The 26,186-nt window shown below is 48.8% G+C and overlaps 1 long non-coding RNA gene across 2 annotated transcripts; it reads right to left on the reverse strand.

Moving 5' to 3' along the window:
• Positions 1 to 4,142: 4,142 nt before the first annotated feature.
• LOC311608361 lies at positions 4,143 to 26,186 on the reverse strand. 2 transcript variants are annotated; one of them, XR_014782925.1, is made up of 4 exons: positions 26,041 to 26,186; positions 16,966 to 17,085; positions 7,218 to 7,318; positions 4,143 to 4,536 (listed from the first exon to the last, which is right to left on the reverse strand). It is a non-coding gene; the product is annotated as an uncharacterized lncRNA (long non-coding RNA). The 2 variants fall into 2 exon arrangements; XR_014782926.1 differs by lacking the exon at positions 26,041 to 26,186 and adding an exon at positions 19,357 to 19,439.

The following is a 26,186-nucleotide window of genomic DNA, read 5'->3' on the forward strand; positions in this document are numbered from 1 at the left end:
TGAGTTCGAGGCCAGCCTGGTCTACAAAGTGAGTCGAGGACAACCAAGGCTACACAGAGATACCCTGTCTCCAAAAACAAAAACAAAAAACAAAGACCATGTTGCTGGGTAGTGTTCATGGAGAGGGAGGTAGAGAGTGGGGAGACCAGGTCAATATATCTGCAGTCCCCGCGAGGGCTACAGATAAGTGCAGTGGTTCTGTTTTCTTTGGTGAACAATCTTACTGCTTATAAATTAAATTCTTAGTGTCTAGGCCATGAAGCTTGAGTCTGGACTGGAAAGGGGACAGGAGCATCCTCAACTGTTTGGAACAGTCCCAAGTGTGCTGTTCAGGTCTACCAGGCGAAGGCTGGAGAGAAACAGAGAGCTAGCTCCAATGCCCACATCATGATGCATTAGAGAGCACCTGGTGAATTATGCACCCATTAGCTAAGTGGCCCAAGGCTTTATGCTTCACTCTTTTTCTAAATCAAAAATAATAACAGTAACAGCTCACCATCTTCTCCTGCTGCTGGGCAGCGTGAGTATTTCATCTGTCATTAAACAATTACTGCTGTTCCCCCTAGACACTCTGTTCCAAACCTTGGGGAGCAGGCGCAAATACAGGTCTGCACTCCGATCTGGAGCACCTTCCCCGCCCTAAGCCAGAGGAGCAGCTTGATTGCTCTCTTACCACAGAAGGCAGGCAGCAGCCAGCCCAGGAGGAAGGCTGATTATTTTCCATACAGAAACCCCTCAGGGAGGGATCAGATATCCCCATCTTAAAGCCAAAACACCCCAGCTGGATGAGGTCCCTCTTAATACCTCCCAACGAAGGTCTTCCCCATTCCAATCTGCTACATCCAGCCCTTCCTGAGCCTCCGGGTGCTGTCTACTGGTTTGGACAGCTGGGAGGTGACGTGGAGGTGAGCATGCTTTGCAGAGTAAGAGCGGGGCTGCCCAACCCTAGGCAGACTTACACTGAAGCCCAAACCAATAGAGAGGAATGCTGTTTCATCCCAACCAAAGGCACATCAGCCCAAGAGAAGATACAGTTTTCCGAAGGATGAAACACAGAATAGGAGGAAACTAGTCATTCCCAGACCTTCAAGAAGACAGACCCATGATGTCATGGGCACACAGAAGACTGTCGCATTTCTTATGACACTGTTCTCCAGTTCTAGCAGGAACCCTGTATTGAGTGTCAATGTCCCCCTGAAAGAGCCCTGCTCCATATCTGAGGGGCTGAGGACCCCTGATGTACCATTAGGCAGAGACCTTGCCTCCTAGTGTTGGAGTCACATCTCCTGTCCCTTGGTGTTTATTTCACCATCATCCTTTTTTTTTTTCCTGACATACTCCCACAAATGGTCTTATTTTACATCATCAATTGATTAACTTGCAAGTCAACTAATTAGTTGTCATTTATTCCTAAGTAATTATCTGTACGTAATCTCAACAAATGGTATCAAACGACCATAATGTCAATATTAACATACATTTGGGCTGGAGAGATGGCTCAGAGGTTAAGAACACTGGCTGTTCTTCCAAAGGTCATGAGTTCAATTCCCAGCAACCACATGATGGCTCACAACCATCTATAATGAGATCTGGTACCCTCTTCTGGCCTGCTTGCTCACATGCATGCAGACTACTGTATAAATAATAAATAAATTAAAAAATATTAACATATATTTAACTGTATATACCTCCCTTTCCCCTACACCTTTGACAACCTCTTATCTATTTTTAGCTTTTAAAGAATGTTTTACTTTATGCAGTTTTGCTTATATGTAGTTGTTTCTACATAGTAAAGTAATACTTTGATAAACAATAGTTTTTCAAGTCTTAGTTTTATTCACTATTCTGTACATGTAGAGACTGGCAAGAGAGTTCAGAAAGGTGAGAGGGATGATTTTTTTTTAATTACAAATATTCTTTGCATGTAAATACAATGTATCTGTTACATGGTATTTGTAATTGCTAAATTTAGTGTATGTGGCTACCGCTCATTCATTTTACCTCCACAATTTCTGTATCTAATATCATGTTTCTTAGGGTCACTATTGCTGTGATGAAACACCATGACCAAAACAAGTTCCGGGAGAAAATGTTTATTTGGCTTATGCTTCCACATCACTGTTCATCACTGAAGGCAGTCAGGACAGGAACTCACACAGGGCAGGAGCCTGGAGGCAGGAGCTGACGCAGAGGCCACGGAGGGATGCTGCTTACTGGCTTGCTCCTCATGGCTTGCTCAGCCTGCTTTCTTACAGAAGCCAGAACCACCAACCCAGGGGCAGTCCCACCCACAATGGGATGAGGCCTCCTGCATCAACGGCTAATTAAGAAAATGCCCCATAGGCTGGCCTTCTGGAGGCATTTTCTCTGTTGAGTCTCCTTCCTCTCCGATGACTCTACCTTGTGTCAAAGCTAGCCAGGATGCATGTCAAAGGGCCAGTTGTTTCTGCATTTTTCTGTTAGGAGAAATGCTGCTGGAACATGGCTGTATGAGAAACGCATCTTTCTTATGTATATGCCTAATGGCGAAATTGTTGGGTCACTGAACACATGAATGCAATTTTGTAAGATAATTGCTAAATTACTTGTCAAAATAATTATACCAATTTGTAACTCTAGGAGGACAATACAAGAGATCCAGTTAATGAAAATACTCTCCTACCCATGATCTCAGACTTTCCCATTTTTGTTATGAAATACATGCACATAGCAGTGGCGATTAACTGCTAAACTATTTTTAAAAAGCAATGTGGAACTTATATACTAAAATTTTAAATGGAACTACTCTTTAATCCAAGAATATTACTTTGTAAAACTTTACATTTATCTATTTATTTGTGTGTGTGTGCTTACACACATGTGCCAGGGTGTGTGGGTGGAAGTCAGAGGACAGCTTGAAAGAATCAGTTCTCTTCTTCTACCGTGTGGGTCCTGGGGATGGAACTTGGGTCGTCAGGTTTGGCAGCAAGCGCCTTTACCCACTGAGCTATCTCACTGGCTGCTAAGGCATCAGTTTTGATCACTCATGTTCTACTAAAATAAATGTTAAGATAAGTACACAGGGGTGAATCTTAATAACATCTATTATGTCATCTTTCCTTTTTTTTTTTGTGTTCTTGTTTGGTTTTGTTTTTGTTTTTCAAAACAGGGTCTCTCTGTGTAGTCTTGGCTGTCCTGGACTCACTTTGTAGACCAGGCTGGCCTCGAACTCAACAGCAATCCACCTGCCTCTGCCTCCCGAGTGCTGGGATTAAAGGCGTATGCCACCACACCCGGCGGTCACCTTTTCTTCCATATTAATAAAAGTTTGAAATGATCGAAACATTGGTGAGAACCCGGTTGACTAAATTGTGGAATCCCTACCTGCAGATCAGTGTGCGATCAGAAGCAACACCATTAAGGTGGGCAGGAGGCACCTGCTGAGTGATGTAAAGTGAAGAAAGAGTGTTCTAGAAGAATGAGTGTGGCGTGATCACCGTCGGGTTTTCTGCAGGGAGGAAAGGAAGGTGTGTACAAAAGGTAATGTGTGGAAAAAGAACACTGGCGGGGGAGGGGGAGGGGGTGCAGAGGAGAAGGTGACCTTGACAAGACGGTAACTCCGTCCCGTCCCGCGGCTGCCTCTTCCTTCAGTCTGCCCCGCTGCCACCGCCTCTCTGCTTTCCTTGGTTCAGCCTTCACATCCCCACAGGATGCGATCAAACCCCCTTATCCCGCCATTCAATTCTGCCAGGAGCCTGGCGCGGCCACCATCTCCCCTCATCTCCGCGTTAATAAGTGTAGCCAGTTACACTTGACTCACCCTCCTTGCCTGGATCGTCTGTCATCCTCCCTCCCTCCCTCCCTCCCTCGCTCCCTCCCTCCCTTCCTCCCTCCCCCCTTGCTGCCTGAAACCATGTTTGTTCTTCAGAATCTGGCCAAAGGCCTGAAGCTACTGTGGTTCTTCTGAGAAACAGGAGCTAAGTGCTCGGGCTGCGCAAGACAGGTGCAGGCGCCTCAGCAGGTAGCTCCGCTGCTTTCCGGCTAGGGCGAGGCCTACAAATAACTCTGACGTCATTTGGGTCCTACTGGTCTCAGGACTCAAAATTCCAGGAGAGAGACCTCTGAAGACCTTGGTCTCTGCTCTGCTCAGGAACCCTTATTTTTAAAGCAAGTCTCATCTTTCCCAGAAGAGTTCTGGGTCAGCTGAGAAAAGACAAAGAAAAAGACACGTAGCGATAGATACCTGGATTAGAGATAGACTTTTGTTTTGTTTTGTTTTTCTGAAGAACTTGCTTCCAACTGCAGAACTTTTGAAGTAGAAACACCTGGGCTGGGCCAAGGGCACAGAGTCCCTGAAGATATCGGGGCCTCTAGCAGACAACACACCTCACAGGACTGAGAAGAACCTACAAGGCCCAACCACTGTTTACTTTCTAATAACCAGGTAGACTTGCTCTTTCATCCCTGGAGAGAAGACGCCTGAGTTGTCGCTCTTCTCCCATGGAAGGATTATGGCTTTGCTCAGAAGGCTGCATCATAGGGAGGGCGGCCCAGATCCTAAAAGAAAAGGAGAAAAGAAATGGGCCAAAAAACCCTGTTGGGCAAGTTGGAGGTCCTCCACCCCCACCCCTCCTGAGTCCCACTGCCCCTGCAAGGCCCCTGGAGTCAACCTCAGTAGTCACCCGAGCCCCCGCCCCCATCCCCCCACCCCCTCTCGCTCTGCAGAGCACCTCCTCCACACTATCTCTTGTTCCATCCCAGTGGGTGAGTCAACAGGGCAAGGATACAGACACAGAGGAGCAGTAGACCAGAGTAAGTGCCCCAAGAGGACAGAGATGGCAGAATCGCCACTCCCAAGGGGCTCTCTCTGACCTCGTCCTTCTAGTCCCTTCCTCCTGACCATATCTGGGAAGATACCAGTGGGCGTGAAGAGGCTCTGCCTTGGGAGACTGAGTTCAGCTTCCTGTCCTTTGAGGTGGGAGGCTGGGCCTCAACCTGTGCCCCTAAGCCTGTATCCTTCTGGCCTGTGCCTGTATGCCTAGCGTACCAACTGATGCTGACTTCTTCAAGTCAGCCCCTCAGCAAGAACAAGGGAGAGAGGCAGCTTGACCCACTATATAGTGACCTCTATTGTATGGAGAGGGAGAAGGTCACAGATAAAACCTCCTCTAGAGTCTCTGAAAATGACCCTGTAAGTATCTGAGCTCAAAGAGGCTTTCTGTTCATCTATGAGCAGAAATCTTGAACTTAGGAGGCACCCGTTTAGAGAGGTGATTTTGTAGCCCAAAAGACTTGGATTACATTAATTGCTGATTGAAAAATAAAATAGTAGGCTGGAATGAAAACACAGAACATCATCAGGTGGGTGGGAAGGAAAACAGTGGGTGAGGTCTGTTTTGCTTTTTTGTTTTGTTTTGTTTTGTTTTTCAAATGAGAGTTTCTCTGTGTAACAGCTCTGGCTGTCCTGGAACTCAGCTCTGTATTCCAGGCTGGCCTCGAACTCATAGAGATCCGCCTGCCTCTGCCTCCCAAGTACTGGGACTAAAGGCAGGCGCCACCACCGCCCGCAATGGGTGAGTGTTAAGGGCAATTCCAACCCAAGGCTTTAGAGCAGTGCTTCTCAAACTTCCTACTGCCACGACCCTTTAATACACTTCCTCACCTTGTGGTGACCCCCCCCAACCATAACATTATTTCAGTGCTACTTCATAACTGTAATTTTGCTACTGTTATGCATCATAATATAAATATCTCTGTTTTCCAACGCTCTTGGATGACCCTGTGAAAGGGTTGTTTGTTCCCAAAGGGGGTCGTGACCCGTAGGAAGAGGACCGCTGCTGTAGAGGCTCCTTCCTGCAGCCTTTATTTGTAAATGGAGAACAAGAACAATTTGTTGGCCATTGCTGGATTACTCACAGTATACTTCTCTGTCAGAGTATTTTCTTGAAATTTTTAAAAAAATATTTATTTACTTATTTATGTGTGTGCATATATGTACATAAGGTCATGTGTGTGTGTGTGTGTGTGTGTGTGTGTGTGTGTGTGTGTGTGTGTGTCTTACACACATAGCAGAAGGTCATGTGGAGGTCAGAGGACAAGTGGCTGGAGTTAGTTCTCTTCTTCCACCATGTGGATTCTAAGGATGAAACTTAGGTCATCAGACTTGACAGCAAACACCTGTATCCTCTTAGCCATCTCACTGGCCCTATCCATGTATTTTCAACTCGTCCCTGTACGGGGAGCTTTATAGACATGCCGCTGTCCCCACTGTACCCTGAATACACTTAGAACCAAATACCCGAGCTAAGGGTCGCACACAACACTGGGAAGAAACTAGGACTTTCCCCTTCCTGCGTTGCTGGCTCCTTTTCCAAATTCTCACCCCGTGGGATAAGAGCTCAGACTCTTTACAGGCTCTGACTGTTCAGAAAGCCCGTGGTCTAGTCACAGTTTATCCAGGAAGGACAGGAGGCCCTAATGCTCCAAGGGTCCTTGCCTGGACCTGCAGACAGAAGGGAAGTTAGGTACAAGAGAGGGACCCAGTCACACATCCAGTGACCTCCTCACAGGGAGGAGAACGTCCTCAGGGCTCTGAGAAGTCAGCAAAACTACTCTGGGAGCCAAGGGAGCCTGAATGACTCTGGGGTCCACTCTACTCTCTGGGTCTCAGTTTCCCATGAGAATTGCTGAAGTCAGAAGACAACATTTTATGGTCACAAGCGCTGATGAACAGATGCCACCCCGGCCTCTCAGGAGCTGTCTGCCTGTGGCGGCAGAGGACTAGCTCCAGTCACGAGTCCAGCAATCCTGATAAAATAATTCTCCTCTGAAATGTTTGGTGATAAGTTAATTTCCAAGCTCGTGTGCTTCTGCCGCAGGAGGCACCATTTAGCGAATTACTTCTTTTGCTAACCACCCGGTGGTGCCCTGGGAGAGCTCGTTCACTTCACAGAGGCAAGCAATTTATTCCTGTGAGTTCACCACCAGCTTCGCCAGGCCCTCCGAAGCTTTGGAAAATTACCCATGCCTCGTCCTGCCTCCCCAAAGCACACTGAACTCAATCCTCCAAGGCTGTTTGGCTGATTGCTGGTTCCCAACTGAGCATTTACGAAACACCTTCTGGGTACAGAGCCCAGCATGTGGCACCTGGCAAATATGAAAGACAGATGTGCCAAACCTCCAATGACTCACAAATAAACTTAGGACGCAAAACAAGCCCCAGAGTGCGGTCAGCATACCTTCTGTGAGGTCCAGGGCCAGCTCTGTATGTCTCCTTTTCCTCTAGCTAAAAGGCGGGGCCCTGGGACAGTCACCTTTTGTCATCTTCCTCTTCTGTCTTCTAAAAGGCAACACAGGATTTCAATGAGTGAAGACAGGAGCTGCCCGGCTCACCAAAGCCTCCCTGCACCACACATACACCACTCGTCCTGTACCATTGTGAACATCTGCCCCCTCCCCCCCCCCCCCCCGCTGCCCCCAGCACCCCTCCTCTGACACTTTGCCTGACGCCCGTTGCTGCATAGGCTGCCAAGCTCTCCAGGCCTCTGAGTTGTAGACAGAAGAGCATTGCATCCTTGGCGTCTCTTACTTCCATCCTGTAGGAAGTAGATTCCAGAGCTTTGTGGTAGCGTTCAACCTGAACCATCGATTCTACCCTCCTCTTAGAGAAGTGCCCTACCCATGGTGATTCAGAAAGCAAAGTATGAAAGAGAGGCTAGGCCTGAAGTCAGGTCTTTCTGGAACAAGGCAGAGGACTTTTCTAGAGTGCATGTGTAATGATTTTATTGGCATGTGTCTCCAACAAAGCTACAGAACAATGAGAAGAGGCCATCTGAGCCGGGCGTGGTGGCGCACTCCTCTAATCCCAGCACGTGGGAGGGAGAGGCAGGCAGGTCTCTGTGAGTTCCAGGCCAGCCTGATCTACAAAGTGAGTCCAGGACAGCCAAGGCTACACAGAGAAACCCTATCTTGAAAAACCAAACCAAACAAACAAAAACAAAAGAAAGGAAGGAAGGAGGGAAGGAAGGAAGGAAGAAAGAAAGAAAAGAGGCCATCTGGGAGTCGGCTGTGGAACCAGTGAGACATGTGTAAACATAAGGGGCCAAGTTGTGTCCTCAGCTATACCCTATCAGAACCTGCCCAGGGCCTCACAGGGAAGCATCGGAAAGAAAGTAACATTTGCGTGTGTCCTGGTGCACTAGAAGGAGATGGGGGGAAAGCCCATCCTATAGCACAAAGCTGCATGCACACATGGCCATCAGAAGGGTACCAGAGTCTGGGGAGTCTGGGTCAGAGGTCTGGCAATGGAAGAGCAGAGTGAAGCGGGTCTTTATGGGAGCCAAATACTGGACCGTGACCCATGCTCTGCAACTTAAGTTCATCCCTCAACATTCTATCAGTGCAGCCAAGCTTTCCTCAGCCACGCCTCCTCCTCGGCCACGCCTCCTCCTCGGCCACGCCTCCTCCTCGGCCACGCCTCCTCCTCGGCCACGCCTCCTCCACGGCGGCTTATGCTCTTGTACCCTTCTCCAGGACTCTCACAGAGGCTGAGTTAGCCATGAGAAGTTACAAAGCCTATTTGCTTATGAGCGCTTGGTCTCTCCTATTAGAGCCCATTGCTACAATTATTGTGCTAAATGGACACAGTGGCAAACTATCCCCAAATCTGTATCTCTTCACCCATAACTCACTGCAGCTCTCACACCTCATAGAGAAATTTCTTTATGCAGTGGGTGGTGATTCAGGTAGAACCTCACAAATGGTCAAAGTGAAGAGATTAAGTGTCGGCACTTACCCTGCACCCCGCCCCCCTCCCCAAACACTTCTCTTCAAGGCTCAGGGACCATTGAGAAATTAGAGATACAAAGATTAAGAGCCAGAGGGTGGGGAGAACTGGAGCCAAACTGTCTCTGTTTATGAAAGAACCACTGTACCCAAGCATGCACAGCGACCATAGTTGCTGCCTGCACAAGATCCTCACAAGACCAAGTCACTCAGTGTTCTAGCGAGGAGGGAGTAGGACATCACGAGCCTCCATGCCTAACTGAGGAGCTGTGGGCACTCGATTGCTCCCCAGGGAGGGCAAGCCGGTTTCCTTTAAGGATGTGGGCCCTGGTAGACTAATCACATTCCAGTGAATAGTCCTGCTCCAATGAGCATACAGTTAGCACACACTGGACTGGGCGGGGGGGGGGGGGTTATTTAATAAAAAATAAAAAGGAGAAGGAGGCGGTGGAGACATGACTCAGAAGTTAAGAGTGCTCCTTGCTTTTGCAGAGGACCTGCATTCAATTCCCACTACCTAAATGTGGGCTCACAATTTTCTGTTAGCTCCATTCCTGGGGGGATCTGACACCCTCCTCTGACCTCAGCAGGCACCAGGCACACACACACAATGCATAAATATGCATGCAGGCAAAATACTCACACACAAAATGATACAATAAATAAATCTTTAATTTTTTTAAAGCATTAAAAAAAACATGAAGTCAGGAGTGGGCAGGAAGGTGGAGGCGAATCTGGGAGGAGTTGGGGGAGGGACGGGGGAGTGAATGTGATGAAAATACACAGTATAAAACCCTCAACTGGTTTATAAAACAATTGAATAATAGTAATAAGATGAGTCATTAAATAAATAAATAAATAAAGATAGGCAAGCACGTCCCAGTCCAAACTCTAGCTCCCAATATGGCTTGATTGTCAGGACTGGGGGTCACAGACATGACCAGCCACAGAGCGTGGCCTTCTGGGATGGGGCTGAAGAGAAGACACTCAGAGGCAATGTAGACAGAGTGCAAGCTAAGGATGCGACCTACGCACAGACACCATCCACCTCGGGGAGTGTGACGCATGGGGGGATCAAAGAGAGGTCCGCTCAGACCAAATACCAGAGATCTAAATCTCTCTTCAGCCCTGACCTTGACTTTTTGGCTCACGGTCTAACCAGCTTCTTAAATCTTTCTCAGACACATGAAACCATGGAGCCAAACAGAACTATCTTGTTCCCTAATCCTGTCCTGTGGTTATACCTGAGAGGCTCTGAGAAGAGCACCCAGAGGTCACCCTGACCTTGCCCACATCCTCTTACGCCCGTGTCCTCTGCTTGCCCCCACAGTCTCCTGTGTGCACAGAAGATCCCATGTTCCCGTCCACTCTGCCGCTACAGCAGATCCAAACCGTTTTCACAATCCCTTCCCTTCCCATCCTGTTTTCATTCACAGCCAATTTTCCAAAGACTGAATCAAGTCTCTTAACTTGCTGAGGCATCACTGAGCCCAGAGAAAAATCTACATGTCAGTAAGGGTCATCCATGATCTGGGGTTGGACCAGGAAAACAGAAACCGATAGACCAGATATTGCCCTGGTCCCTTCCCACCCTCTGGAGGACTTTAAGAGCCACACTGACAAACTGGCCTCCTGAGTCTGCCTCTGGGACTCCAGCTCAGGGCACACCTGCCGCTGGGAGGATGGGTTGTATAGCAGGCAGCCTTGAAGCCAGGCAGCACAGAACATGCTCTTTGGTTAGGCAAGCCACCCTCGGGAGAAAGGGTCTCTTGATAGAGGCTCTGATGCTCCCCAGCTGAAGGGTAAATGTGGGCAAACTTGTTTTAGCCTGCACAGTAGCATGTTGGGAGGAAATTGTACTGAGTTCCTGAACTGGCTCAGCATCCCCCAAAAAGACCATAGCACCTTGTCTGGTGAGAGGGGAGAGAATAAATAAACACTTGGAAGCCTTTTTTTCCGTCTTTGGTCTCACAGGTTCTGGGAAATAGCAAACATCTTCATGGCTTCAATGAAGCGTAGATGCATGCTATAGTACCAACTGCTTGGAAGAGCCACCCCATCCCACCGAGCGTGCCTCCCTTTCCTATCAGTTCTACAGGTACCTAAAAAACAAGATGACCATACCTGGGAGATTTATATTGACTTTTATCCACAAGGAGAAAACCTCTGTGATTAGACATTGGAGTGTATAAATGAATGTGCCTCTGTCCATTGGCGTTCCAGAGACTCATTCAAAAATTTCCCTGAAGGCTGGAAAAGCAAGAAGAAAAGGGATAGAGTGAAAGGGGGTGGGAAGGGGGGTGGGAGTAGAAGGAGGGGAGCCACAGCTGCTAACTGAGGTCACGTGACAGAGCTTCCACAGGGAAGGTGCTGCTGCCCTGCCACTGAGCAGCCACAGCTGGTATAGCCAATGTCCCCGGCCTAGAACACTACATTTGATGCCCTCACACCCACTTCCATCAGAATGGTTTTTTTCCCCAAGCCCTGCTCCCACCCTTTGACCCAAGCCACCTGAGGGCCAGGGCCTGAGAGCCCATCTTGAACACCCCCACCTCTACACCTCACATCCCACCCAAGGCTCATCCGGCCAGGACTACCTCCCTAAGTCACCCACGTGACTTCATACCGTGGCTTCCCTCCCTCCGGGACCCCCATTCAAGCTCCAGTTGCCTTGCCCTAGACTGTCCTACCACACTGCCTCTGTTCTAAGGGTCTGTGGCAGTAATGCGACATTGGATTCCAGCTAGGACCAACTAGACTGCCAACAATAGCTAGAAAATTGTGTAAAATGTATACTTCGGAAATCCACTTAAAGTCACTGGAGAGCTACCAAAACCAAAGGTTCACGAAAGGCCAAGATCCCGGAGAGAAGGGAAACGGAAGCAGTGAGCTTGGCAGGAGCCATGTGAGCCAATTGCCCTTTCGTGCTCGGGAGCCCAGACTCTGGGAAACAGAGCCGAACGCTCAGTGTTCTCTAGGGGAAATGGGAACTGAAGTTTGAATTCTGTGCCACTGTTGTTTTTAAAGCTACATACAACCAGTAGCTCCTAAATTTGATAATACTGCTTTACACAATGTCTACCTTTCCATTAAAAATGACCAGAAAGCCAGGCACTGCTGTAGTCCTAGCCACTGGACAGGGTGAGGCAGGGGCATCACTTGAGCCCATCCGTGAGTTACAAGTCAGTCTGGGTATCATAGTGAAACTCCATTGTCTGATAAAAAACAAAATAAACAAGTCAGCAAAGCTGGGTATGGTGGTACACACCTTTAATCACAGCACTCAGGGAGGCAGAGGCAGGTGGATCACTGTGAGTTTGAGACTAGCCTGGTCTACAAAGTGTGTCTAGGACAGCCAAGGCAACAGAGAAACCCTGTTGCAAAAAAACCAACAACCAAACAAACAAAAAGTCAGCAAATCAAGAAGATCAAATGACTAAAGCCCAATGAACAAAGCAAAACAAGAAGCCCATCCAACAACCAAACAACACATCCGTAAATACAAACAAGATCCAGATACAGGTGTTATTAGCCATGGCCTTGAAGACAAAGAGACTTGACATCACATATGGATTGCAGTTAGATTATCCTAAAAGCCCCAAGTAACACTGATTTAAACAACATAAAGGTTTTGGGGGGCTAGGGACCCGGCTGCGGTACAAGTGTTGAGACCTGAGTTCAAACATCCAGCATCTATTTTAAAAGCCGAGTGTAGCAATTAGTGGCTGTGATCTCAGTGCTGGGAGGCTGGAAACAGGAACATCCCTGGAGCATGCTGACCAGCCAGTCTAGCCTAAATGGTGAGGCCCAGGTGGAAAGGGAAGAAGACATCAGCCATTGATCTCTGGGTTCAGTCACGCATACACACATGTACACACACACACACACACACACACACACACACACACACACACCTTGTATACTTCTCACATAGAAGAGATGACATACAAGACTGGTGTCTGCTCTTTTTCTTCTGCCATTTCCATGCCTGGCTTTCATCCTCAAGGCAGCTTTGCAGTCCAAAAGGGCTGCTGAAATGCCAACCATCATTTCCAAAACCCAAAGAAAGTAACTACAGAATGCCAAAAGAGATCCATCTCTCTTTGATGCCCCCCATGACCACCCCCCTAGAATCCCTGCACACCGCTCTCCCTCACCCACGAGTGCTGCCTGTTCCCTGCATAGGAAGCTGAACCATGAAGCCTTCTGTGCCAGGAACTCACAGCCCCTCCCCCATCGCCCCCAATTCTGCAAGTTGGGAATTAGCCATCTCTGTTACACTCCATGTTTAGGGAACCCCAACAGCTCCCCTTTGTTGGGCACATAAGGCCCTCCCAAGTCTGGCTTCTACCTCCCTCTTTCTAGCTCTGCCTCTTGTCCCTCCCCACAGTCCCTCCTAGACCACAGCCAGCCCAGGCAACTGATCCCTAAAGATTCCAAAGGACACACAGGAGCCTCTGAGACCTTGCTCCTGGTTCTTCGTTGCCCTTTCTCGGACAAACCTGGCTCATTTTCAAAGCTTAATTCAAAGGTCATCTCTGTGTGTTATCTTTTCCAGTTCATTCCATTGGAAACCAGGGTTCCCCAGCTCTCTTCTCATTGGCCCATGCTTGGATTGCACTGGCTTGCAGTGATCTGGTCCCAACCAATAACCACTCCAAGCAGCAACACAACTGACTTGTTTCCCACCCCCAATCCCCCACCCACCCAGAGTTCCCTAAAGCCTGGCACACAGTAGGTGCTTTGCCAGGGCTGGATGAGTAGGTGAGAGGGCAACGAATGCATTTAGTCAGTCCATCGATCTCAAGGGCTTCCCCTCATAACGTACGTAAGTAGTCTAGACTACAACACCTGATACATTTGACTTCTGCAAATTTCTTTTGTTGTACCGAGTGTGTTGAATCGTACGTTGCAAAGAATGAGTGATTGGAGCTGGGAAGTTGCTTGTATGTGTATTATTTGATGTGGGGCTGTGAAATCAACTTGAGAGCAGCCCACAAGGCATCAAATTCCACTCAGCAACACAGGCCTCACTTAGTGTTCAGCAAGCAGCACAGACGATGCTGCTTGTGAACAAACCTGCAGCTTACGCATCCTGCATACACACCAGGAAGAGAGCAGTCACTGACTCACGGGGCCTGAGACCTCTGGCAGGCTAGAACCAGAGCTAAGGACGTCTAGGTGACAGGTCACAGTGAGTGTCGCCTGCTTACTGTGAAACAGAACCCATTCCTATACATATTTGGCAAGAAAGAAGTCATCAAAACTAACAGAGCAACAGCAAGCCTACATTTGGAATGACCGTGAATACCAAAATGTGAAAATTCGACCGTGGATGGGAGGGAGTGACCCTCAGCCAAACATTAAACAGCAGAGATGGAAGAGCGAGAAGCCTGACACGATGCTTCCAGACATCTTCGGTTCCCTGAAGAGGAGCGTCTCTTCGGTGCGTCTTTCACAGATGGCAATATACCTTTCAATAAACGGGGCAAGTTGCAAGCCCCGGGGCCTTGGCAGCCGTGACTCCTATTTATAGCAAATGGTTCTGGCTTGCATCATACTGTTGCCCTTTCAAAATTAGTCAATTTAAGGACAATAAAAGAATCGATCCAGGGAAGGCTAAGTAAGTAAATGTAATGATGCATGTGGCCTGTGGGTAGAGAAAACAAAAGGTAATCAGTATTTAAAGGGAGCTTTGGGATACAAAATGCCCAGCGTGGAGAGCGAGCCTTCCCAATGGCGAACGCCAGCCTGGCTCTGAGGAGCAGGAAGGGTCCTGGTGTGTAGGCTCTGTTTCTTAACAATTATACTTTATTATACAACCCAACTAGCTTACACAAGAGGGAAAAAAGGTTAAAGGGAAAAAAGAGTGAACCTTCCTGTACCTGTTCCATGGGACGGGTCCTTACGTGTCTCTGGCCTGCGTGCTGCTCCAGCCTGTTCGCTGATCTACCTGCGCTCAAGCCTGGGCTGTACCTGTTGTTCTCTCCTCCCTGCCTGCCTGTGTCACGTGCGAAGGGCGGCCTCCTTCTCCCATTGAGGGTCGACTAGAAAAACAATAGTCCAAGTGGAGTCCCCAGCTCTGCTTCCTGAATTCCAGGCCCAGATGGCTCCACTCAGTCTATCACAAGGTATCCATGGGGTGCCCAAGGGTGAAGCCCACCAAGATTGCTTTTACCTGTGACAAAGTTTACAGTCTTTCCCACACTGGGGAGACTGGAATCTGGGTGCAGGGGGGAGGCCCTGAGAGGCTGAGGGTATAGGATGGAGGCCAAGTCAATTCTTCTATGACAGGAGGCATCTAGTGCCCTTCGACACTGCCACAGGCTGTTTCCTAGGCTGCTTTCCTCACCCTCTCGCCTGCCCTCAAGCTCTCCCTGCCTCTGAAGGGCTGTGGATGTGCAGGGGAGGAGGTGGGGGCTGACAGGTGAGCACCTTTCCATCCTGAGGCCTGACCCAGAGCTACCGGAAGTCAGCGTCAGCCCTGCAAGGGGCCGTGCTACACAGGGACACAGCCCCTGCGTGCTCTCCTACCTCAACCGCCCCCAAGGCCCACCCAGAGGGAGAAGGAACAGCCCCAAACATGTCAGCCTACGTGTCTTCATCCAAGGCTTAACCTTGCACCTTCCCTTATCTGTGCGCTCTGGTTTATGACTTAATTTCCTTTTCTGTCCCTTTCATGCCCTACAGACATGAAATCTACAGCAGCCTCCACGTCCCACAGACTAGAAAAGCAATACAGACAGGAGGAAAGGCAGAGAGAACACGTGTTTTGAATAAGCAATCGATGTGACATTTCTGGGCCTGGCGTGGTTCTGCCTGATCTGACCCGAGGTACCGTAAGAAGTGACACAAGATGATAGGCGCCGTGTCTTAGCATCCGATGCCATCAATCCAGGCCCAGCTGGCAGCACTGCCCTCCCTTGAAAAACATTTCAAAAGGAAAAGGTCACAGCTCCTTGTTTTTCCGTGTGAATGAATTCACAAAGCTCTGGCTGGGGGTCTTGACAGCTGCTGGAACCCCTCCCAGAACAAACCCTCTAAGCTAGGTAAGGCTTTCCAAGGCAAACCCCTAGACCCGAGTCCACCCATCATCAGTCTGGCCCCCTGAGAGTGAGTCACCTGCCTCCCACTGCAAAGCTTAACAAAATGCAAGGCACTACGTGACTTTGCACTGTGGACAATTTGAAGCCTGACCTTTCCACTTATTAGTGTATGACCTTGGGCTTAATATAGAACGTCCCTGAACCTTTCTAGCATGTGAAGCAAGTTTATTGGATAATTACAGACAATAAAATAGGCTTAAGAAAAAGAATAAAATCCTGCCATCATTCGCATTGTAGTTGGAACCAGAGGATCCCATGTTAAGTGAAATAAGCCAAGCTTAAAAAGACAAATACTCTGTGATCTCACTCCTATATGAGAGCCACAAAAGCACTGTTTCACAAGGCTCTACTGGAAACCAAGTAGAATAGTAAAATTAGAATATTATCTATGGCACCTGGAGAGATGTTCTGTGGCTAAAAACACTTGATGCACTTTTTTTTTTCTTGGATTTTTGAGACAGGGTTTCTCTGTGTAGCCTTGACTATCCTGGACTTGCTTTGTAGACCAGGCTGGCCTCAGACTCACAACAATCTGCCTGCCTTTGCCTCCCAAGTTCTGGGATTAAAGGTGTGCGCCACCACTGCCTGGCTTTATGCTCTTGAAGAAGACTGGAGTTTGGTTCCCAGCACCTACCTCTGATGGATCACAGCCACCTGTAACTCCAGATCCAGTGGATCCAATATCCTCTTCTGGCCTTTGCGCGCACACACACACACACACACACACACACACACACACACACACACACACACACACTTTAAAACTTATAAAATCCTTTTAAATATGGTCTCGGACACATAATAAATGGCCAATGCAAACTGGTCATAATGTCTATTATGGATAAAAATAATCCTGAAATAGTTGTTTTGGTTGAGTTTTGCCATATCACTAAGTCACTGAAAAATGAGCTACTCTAAAACCTGGGTTTGGACAACATGAATGCTTTATTATTTTCCACAATTCTGAGGTTCACCCGGACTTTGATGGACAGCTTTTCCGTGATGCCTCTTACAGTCACCATCGGAAAGTAGCTGAGATGGAGTTGTGTGCAGACACTCCTGGGAATAACATCTCAGATGACCTTTAACACCTCACCTGGGATAGCTTGAGCAGCTGGAGAGAGATGGACATCTTCCTCCATAGCTCGGGCCTCCTCAAAGCATGTAGTCTTCAAGAAGTCAGACGTCTTCCATAGCTCCTGGCTTCTCCCAGCATCTAAGAGGCAAATAAGCTCTAGGGCATCTGGCCTTAGCTTCAGAAATCTCACAGCATCATGAGCCAGCCCAGATCCCACGTGGAGAGGGGAAACGAGAGGGTATGAACACCAAAGTGAGTTCACCGAGGCAATCTTGGAGACCAGTTACCACACTCACCACACCGTCCACCCACCCTGCAAATGTGTCATCTGGACTGAGGGTTGGATGCTTGGGTGCTGGGTCCTTTTGTAACTAATTGCTGGTAGGTCTCGAAGGCTGTCCAGGTATCCAGAAATGAGCTCAGCCTGGACTATAGGAGGATTTCTGGTGGCTAGATAAAAACCAGTGTTCCTCCGGGACTTGTGAAACCGGATCCCACCAGCAAAGAGAAGTCATTTTCCTTAGCTCAGACAGAAGGGACTTATAGGGACATAATAGGCTACCTGTAGGGTCCATTAGCATAGCAAAGCCAACTCTGGCCTCCTCCAGCCTCCTTCAGCATCACAAGCTCCTGTTACACCCTCCTCACCTACCCTAACTCACAGGCTCCGCTCCCGCAGCTGCTCATCCTTCTTAGAACCCTGCTGTTCCCACTGTTTACACACTTTCTCCATCTCTTGCTCGGGCTTCCTCTTTTTTCTCTCTCTTTTACTTCTCCACTATTCTCTCATTCTCTCTCTTAGGTCTGGCCATGTCTGCCCTGCTTTCCTCTCTCTCTCTCTCTCTCTCTCTCTCTCTCTCCCCCCCCCCCCCCGGCTCTTCGAGATGCATCTGGCTGTTTTCTTTCTTCTACCTGCAATAAAAACCTTAGCCGCGTCATGGTTTGGTCACGTTGGCAGTTTCTTTACTGCACACCCTCTCATACAACCACCACCTGCAAAGATCCCATTTGCTTGTCTGTACAATGGAGATGATGTCAGGCTCTATCTCCCCTCCACGGGGGAGGACTACATATGGATAAGTCTAGTATAGTACTCCACATACTGAGGACCACGTAAGCTCCCTTACACCAGGTGGGAAGGGCTGCTTACCACAACACTCTTAGCCCAGGCTGCTGTCACTCCTCCTGTCCCTAGGCACTCTCCGTGTCTCTCTCTCTCTCTCTCTCTCTCTCTCTCTCTCTCTCTCTCTCTCTCTCTCTCTCTCTCTCTCTGTGTGTGTGTGTGTGTGTGTGTGTGTGTGTGTGTGTGTGTGTGTTCCTGCAAGTTTAGTTTAGCTTGACACCTGCTGGGTTCGTGGCTGGCACTGAATAAGTAATGGATTGTTCAGAAACAAAGCTGTCAACTCACATTGCCTCGCCAGGCTCCTTGAATGGATCTTTTGCTAAATCTGGAATGAGTTATTTAAAATTTAAAGAAAAAGCGCTTAAGCTACCTGAGCTGAGAAATTTCCCAGATGCCTCTGTGTTCTTGTGACCTACGTTCTTTGAAAGCTGCTGGGAACCTCACACATGGTCATTTGGGATTTAACAGAAATTACCAGCCAGCTGGAAAGAAGTCAGATGACAAGTCACTGGGGGCAGTGTTTAATGCTGTATTCAGGGCACCAGAGAAAGCCACTTAGCCTCCCAGTGGCTAGCTCTGTCATATACATATATATCATTGTATGCAGTACTGGTCTGAAGGGAAGACACTGTGAGAGCAAGAATAGAACCCTCACTGGGACCCATCTGTGGCTCTGCTTGCGCCTGGCCCTGGGATCTGCTGGCCCTTCTCATAGCTCAGTTTCTAGACCACGCAGGTGGAACACCACATCTCATGCTCCATCTGTGCTCTGAGTCCATGGTTACTTCCCCAGGCATGTCTAAAGCTCACTGCCCACCCTCCTCTCTTACGCATGCCTTGTCCTGCAGCAGCCTCCTCAGTGGGTATCATGTTCCTGCTGAAGCTTATACATCCAACCGATTCCCACCCATCACCAATTCGCTATCACAATTGTCTTTGGATTAAAGATCTAGCCCACCCCCACTCCACATACCACAACTGCCAGCTGCCCCTCTATCACATCATACTTGGACTATGGGGGGACCATCCCAAGAGCCTTCCTTTCATCCCTCTTTGCATCGGCCAGCCATACTCCCCCCTGACCAAAGACTGGGTCCAGGAAAGGAGAGCCGAGGAGAGCAGTCAATTGTTAAACTTTCTAAGGCTCTTCATCTCCTCACTCTGGGTCCTTTGTGCTCTCCTCTGCAAAACTGGAGAATCAGATACAATAAAGGCTTCTAGAAGTTTCTAAGATTTTGAGGATTTTTCTGTAAAGGAGAGAAGGAGGAGGAGGAGGAGAAAATTACCAATTTCTCTGTAGTACAAATGCCCTTGATCTCCATACTCCAGTTGGCTCAGCAGAAGGTGGCCATGTGGTAGAGAGGGTTTGCTGGAAGTTAAAAGGTGGAATGATTTTTAGCAACAGCTGATTTTCCACAGCAAGGGCAGTAAGAGGTCAAAGGCCTCTATGCATCTAAGAGTTTGTCTGGTCAATAGCTGGGGCATGGTATGTGAAGTGATGCCTTCTGACATGAGGAGTATGGGTCCATGGAGAGCGCCAAGCTCTCCTGTGTGCCCTAGGGCAAGTACTCTCCCTCTCTGAGCCTGCTTCCCCACTTTTTGCAGTGAACTCTGATGGACACCGAGCTGTCTAAAGGGAGACAGGGCATCCTCTCCGAGTCCTGAGTCTGTTCTAGATGCACAGCAAGCTGCGGCTGTTCCTGCCTCAGTCTGAATGCAGAAGAGTCAAAGGAGAAAACAGATGTGGCAGTTCACTTTATATGTCAACTTGGCTAACCCCACGTGTGTGTGTGTGTGTGTATGTGTGTGTGTGTGTGTGTGTGTGTGTGTGTGTGTGTGTGTGATTAACATTTACATCAGTGAACCCTGAGTAGGGCAGCTTATCCTCCATAACGTGTGTGGGTTCCTCTAATCAGCTAAAGAGCCAAATAGAACAAAACTATAAGAAGGAATTCTGCCAGCAGATAATGCTGAATTCATACTGCTCTTCCTTGGGTCCTTAGCCTGTCAACATCCCTCCTCAGATTTGGATACACTTAGCATCCATGGACATGTGGGTCAATGTCTTAGATCTTCTCTCTGTCTCTCTGTCTGTTTCTCTCTGTGCGCCTCCCCGCCACCCCCAACCCCATGTACATGTACGTGCGTGCACGTGTATGTGTGTGTGTGTGCACGCGCGCACGCGTGCGTTTTTCTATCTCCCTGTTTGTATGTCTCTTTCTCTCTGTCTCTGCCTGTCTGTCTCCCTCCCTTCTGCCCTCCCCTGCCCACTCTGCATCTGTTTCTATGTGTCTATTTCTGTCTCTGCACCCCATTTCCCCAGTGTATGTAACCTGTTAATTACTTTCTCTTGTTGCTGTGGTGAAATACGTGACAAAAATGGCTCAAGGAAGGGCGGTTTGTTTTGGCTCACAGTTTGAGGGTGCACAGTCCATCTTGACAGGAAGGCATCTGGTGGTGGGAACAGGAAGCATCTGGTCACATGACACCTACAATCAGGAAGCAGAGAAAGAAGAGGGCTGAGGCTCAGATGGCTTCCGACATTTTCCCTTTTTATTCAGTCTGGGGCTCCAGTCCACTGGACGGTGCTGCCCGTGTCCAGGGCAGGTCTTCCCTTCTCTGAAAACCCTTCTCAAGGGCACCAAGAGGTGTGTCTCCTAGGTGATTCCTAGCCAAGTCGACAGGAACAATTAACCACCACTGGTCTACTCTATGTCAGTTTGACACCAAATACATCACTTTCATCCACCACAATACACAAACTGAATGGAGAGAGAGCTCTTTGCTGCCTACAGGAAGAAGCAGAAGTCATAGCAGATGACTACCTCAGACACAGCCAAGGGCCCCAAATCCATAAACCTTCTTAGCTGCTTTCCACAGATTGCATGAAACCTCCTTTGGATTTCAGAGCCTCTCACACTAAAAGCATCTCCTCACAGGAATGTCCCAGGTCAGAGTCACAGAGGCCAGGAGAGAGGGGAGAGCACCTGCTGGGAAGTGGCTAGAGGTGCTTACCAGGCACTGTTCTGTGGACTTTCTTCACAGACTCCTAGGAAGTAGGCTCCTTACTACCCCACCCTCCACCAATGAGGACGTGGATAGCACTAGGAGACTTACTCCTTGACCCAGAGCTCACACTGTGAACTCTTCCCACCGTGTACATGAGCTCCGCGCTGGTAAATAAGCCAGCTGGCACTAGCTGTGTCATTTAAGTGAGGCCAAAGAGGTCAAATAGTGCCATAAGATTATGTAGCTAACGGCAGCAGGGTCAGAATCATCCTCCGAGGCCTCTAACCACAACCCAAGCTCTTTCTAGGTAGCAACACCACTTCCCACCCAGGTTTGTTGCACAGAGAAGAAAGCCACTGTGGGGGAACTCAGTTCTCTCTGCTCTTTACAAGCCTACTGACCCCTCAGGCCACGTTTCATGATAATTATTGTCCTTAATCACCACATCTCAATGGTAATTGCACGTGTGTGGGTGCAGGCTGTCAAGGACTTTCATGGACCCACATCCCAAGGTAAGACATGACAGAACAGAACACTCACTTTCCACTGGGGCTATTCCTCAAGGTGAAGCTGAGGCTGAGTGTCGACGCTAACACTAATCGGCTACCTGCCCTGCTTCAGGGTGGTGCTTGCGGTGGCAACTTAATTCTCACGCATGTGATAACATCATTGCATGCATTCGTCCCGCGCCCCATCCCCCTCCCCCCAGACAGGGTTTCTCCGTGTAGCCTTGGTTGGTCAGACTCTCTTTGTAGACCAGGCTGGCCTCTAACTCACAAAGATCCGCCTACCTCTGCCTCCCGAGTGCTGGGATTAAAGGTGTGCGCCACCAAGCCCGGCCCACATCCATTCTTATAGATGACAAAACTGAGCATACGGCACGCCCAGTGGGAGGCGAGACCATATAAAGATCAGATCCTCCCAGAGTGCAGTTGCCCTGGCTCCTTCATGTCCTTCCTGGAATCCTCTAACTTCCCATTCACCTCAGCCTGCATTCCTTGTAAAGAATAGCCACGTCCCCCCCCAGCCCAGTCCCACCTCCACCCCCTCCACCCACCCCAGAGGCTTCCAAGGTAAAGTGCCTAGACTTGCTTATCTCAGTTCACCACTGCAAAAGATAGAGAGAATGAATGAATGAATCCTGAAAGAGCAAGGCTCTCCTCCCAGCTGCATGTTTTGAAAAAGAGACCAAGAAGCTACACAACCCAGAGCTGAGCCCCTTGGGGCTATCTCCCGGCCCCCCTTCCCCCTCCCCCTCTTACTTTGCTCCCTGCTCCTACACCAATATTCTCAGGCCTTCAGGCCATGAACTCAGAAACCAGCCATCACCTCTTCTCCACGCCCCAGTCCTAATTCTACCCCAGTCCCAGCCAGGTGCCTAGAAGATGCTGCTACCCTCCTACCCCATCTCATGTGCTTTCTTCCTTGTAAACATCTGTTCCCTCCACCCTCTCTCATAGCCCAAGGCCTCAAGCCCCGCCCCATCTATTCCCACCCCCTTCTTCTTGGCCTCACCTCAAAATCCAGCACTGGCCTCACCTCAAAATCCAGCACTGGCCTCACCTCAAAATCCAGCACTGGCCTCACCTCAAAATCCAGCACTGGCCTCACCTCAAAATCCAGCACTGGCCTCACCTCAAAATCCAGCACTGGCCTCCTCCCCTTCCTGAGAGGCCAGAGTCACTCTCTGTCTTGCATTTCCAGCTCCTAACATGGTACCCAGCACAAACATACAGACTTGGTACCATTTGTTGGATGTGTGGACGAGTGAATTAGTGAATGAACGTAAGACTGGGTAGGCAAGGAGTTAAATATGAGGCAACCAAGGGGCACCAGAGCTGGATCGTGGTAGATTTGTCTCCTGGATAGACAAAGAGCTATTTGGGAAAAAGCCAAGGAAACAGCCACTATGCCAATAAGCTATGACTCCTGATGGCCAAAAGGCCCCTTTCTTGGTAAAACATACTTGAAACATTTATGTCCTTCCTGCTATATCAGAAACGTGGGCACCAGGGAGCTTTTTCAGTTGCCACACATGTGCACTAAAGAAGGGTCTGCATCCTCAAAAGAGCCTCACTTCAGTATAAAATCATTTGCATTGTGATTAGGGTGGGTCCCCCCCCCCCACATCACCATGGGCATCTCAAGGGAATAAAGGGGAGAAAGGACCCTAGCGGGAGGGAGACCTGGTCTACCCTGATTTAGGAGGTGAAACGGGTGTTGGTACCTTGTAACATGCCACTCCTTTCATAAATATTCATAAAATGCCTTTACAATCCACAATGCAGACAGAGCCCAGTGGGTTCTGTGGGCTGCTAATCCACAGGCCTTTAGGGTTAACCTGCCCTGTCTCTGTCTGTGTCTCTGTGTCTCTGTCTGTGTGTCTGTCTGTCTGTCTGTCTGTCTGTCTGTCTCTCTCTCTCTCTCTCTCTCTCTCTCTTTCCTTTGCTAAGAAACCCTCTTTAACTGCCTGTGTCCTTATCCTCCGAGACAGGAGCGGCTGGGGGCACAGCTCAGCTAGAAGAGCACTTCTCTAGTGTGCAGGAAGCCCTGAGCTTGATCTCTGACATCACCTAAGCTGGGTGTGGTGGTGCATGCATTTAATTCCAGCATTCAGAAGGCAGAGGCAGGAGGACCAGAAGTTCGAGGTCATCTTTGGCTAAATACCAAGTTTGAGGCCAGCCTAGTAGTCCGGGGAGATAAAGACTAAGAAAAAGCTTTCACCTGGTAATGAATGAATGAATGAATGCACGAATGAACTAGCTAACAGTCGTACTGAGCAGCATTTAATAATGATTTATGATTTTTGTACTCCCTGATTCTTTGGTCCCTAATGAACTCCTCCAGTCCTTTTGAAGTCTGAGTCACACACCTGCTGGCGGCTTCATTTATTCGCTATCATAGGTCAGGTCTAACCACTGAGGTTTTTCTTTCTAGGCCCTTGGAATGTTCCAGGCCTAGCCTCTTACCCTCTTCTTACACACACACACACACACACACACACACACACACACACACCTTTTAGAGAGACAACGTCCGTGCTCCGTACCTCCCTTGTACACCTTTCCCAGAACTGGCCCCTTCCTCACACCAGCCATCCTTCACGGACACATCTCCCTCCTGAGTCCATCCTGAGTTCTACTCACCCCGCGACCCTGCACACACCTTGCTTTTGCCCTTGGGAAGGCAGGTGTGGGCTACAGCGGAAAGCATAAAGCGGGTGGCTGACAACTTGGGTCCATGGCCCCTCGTGGACTCCATCCCCGGAACAGCAGGTAGTACACTGCATCTCAATGCTATTCATCCATACACATCACTTCTGCCTCAGCTGCAGAGTCCACCTCCAACTGATTAGAAACATAGACGTGCGTCAGAAGGCAGCACGCACGCTGGCTGAAAGACCAGAGCACTGAAATCAATGTCTAAGCTCCGACTCTGTGCTTCCTGTCGTGGCTGCTATAGGATGCGTGGATCCCTGGACAACAGCTTTCCTTAAGTTGTGGCTCTGCAAACCTAAGCCTTAGACTAAGGCTGGCATTCAGTGTTCTCTTTTCTGGTAAAGATGTAAGTGAGGTCGCAGGCAGGTGAGCTCTGCAGCTCTTAAACAACACAAAAGCCTGTGACTGCCCTTCAAGAAAAAGAGAATTGTGTGTGTGTGTGAATGCACGCAGTTTCTTCTCAGCACAACCCTTCGTTATCCAGAGACCTGGTGGGGTCACTGGGGTCAGCATCACACAAAGGCAGTGACAAATATAGGCCCCAAAAGACGGTCTCTGGGGACTGGTGGAGGAAGGAAGAAAGGGACACAGACAAATTTGCCTTTGCATACTTCTGAGTTCTAATTTTTGCAACAAACATGTTATGTTTTCATAATTAAAAAAAATAACAACTCATAAATCTTATAAATGCCCTCTCTTTTAATAAACTTCAGGGTCTCAGGGAGCTGCCAGGGGACCTTGGAGACCATCCAGTCCTGTCCTACCCATCCCTGACAGGGAGGGAGATCTGGCTCCGAGGAGGGATCACTGGCCCAAGGTCACACAGCTCAAGATCACACACCAGACAGAAGCCACGGAACCCACTTCCCAGACACGTTCATTTCTACAGCTGTTGGACAGCAAATCCAACTGGAACACGGCTATGCTGGCCGATGAGGCCTGCAATCTTCTCCCCAAAGGGAAAAGCAATGAGCGACGTGAAAGCAAAAACTGAGAGGGGACAGTTGGGAATGGGCTTGTTAGAGGTCAGTGATTAAGAAAATGACGCAGGGGCAAGGAGGAAGCCTATCTACTTCTACTACTGTGTTTCTAGTTTTTTACCTATGCACTTGGAAAGAAAAGCAGAGACAGACAGACAGACAGACAGAGACAGACAGAGACGCAGATAGAGAGAAGGGAAATGACTGGAAGAAATCAGATTATTTTAAAGGATGATGGAGAGTCGTGGGAGGATGATTGCTGAGAAAAATCTATGGCTTTCCCTTTCTCAAGCTCCAGGAAAGACCCCCCCAAACTACAAAAAGATGGGGGAGCAGGGGGGCACAGTGTATTGGAGGCATGCTGGAAACCGTGCAAAAAGTATTAAGTCAGAAGGTGGCAAGGCGCCCTCCCTGCTGAGCTAAGTAGCAGGGATTTGGATGTGGTTTATGCCCCAACTCTTGTGCACTGGTGGCTTCATATCCAATGTGACAATGTGATGAAGATGGGAATTGTAAGAGCTGGAGCCTGTGAGAGGCGTAGTCATAGCCTAGAAACTAAACAAACATTTACATGTGACAAGAGCTTTTCTTTATGAAGGAGCCTGCCTCGGATACCTTGGTATAGTGCTGGAAAGCTAAGTAAGACACTAGAGTAAATGAAAGCGGTGGGTCCCCACCCCCAGTGTTTACTGGTTTCAAATGCTGGTTCATAGAGTGGCAGAGAGGTAACCCGTGAGAGAGAAGAAAACAAACTGAATCTTACTGAGGCCAGAGAAGGTGGTCCTTGGAGTCTTCACAGCATCCAGGAGGGCCTTAGGCAGAGTCAAAATCCTACTGGGTTTTTGAAGGCTTAAGATGGGCCTTTCCCTTGGGAAGGCTCTGGGACAGCCTCTTAGGGCTGTGTTGGGG

Source organism: Acomys minous (assembly GCF_964271855.1).
Source record: "Acomys minous genome assembly, chromosome: 11".
NCBI lineage: Eukaryota > Metazoa > Chordata > Mammalia > Rodentia > Muridae > Acomys > Acomys minous.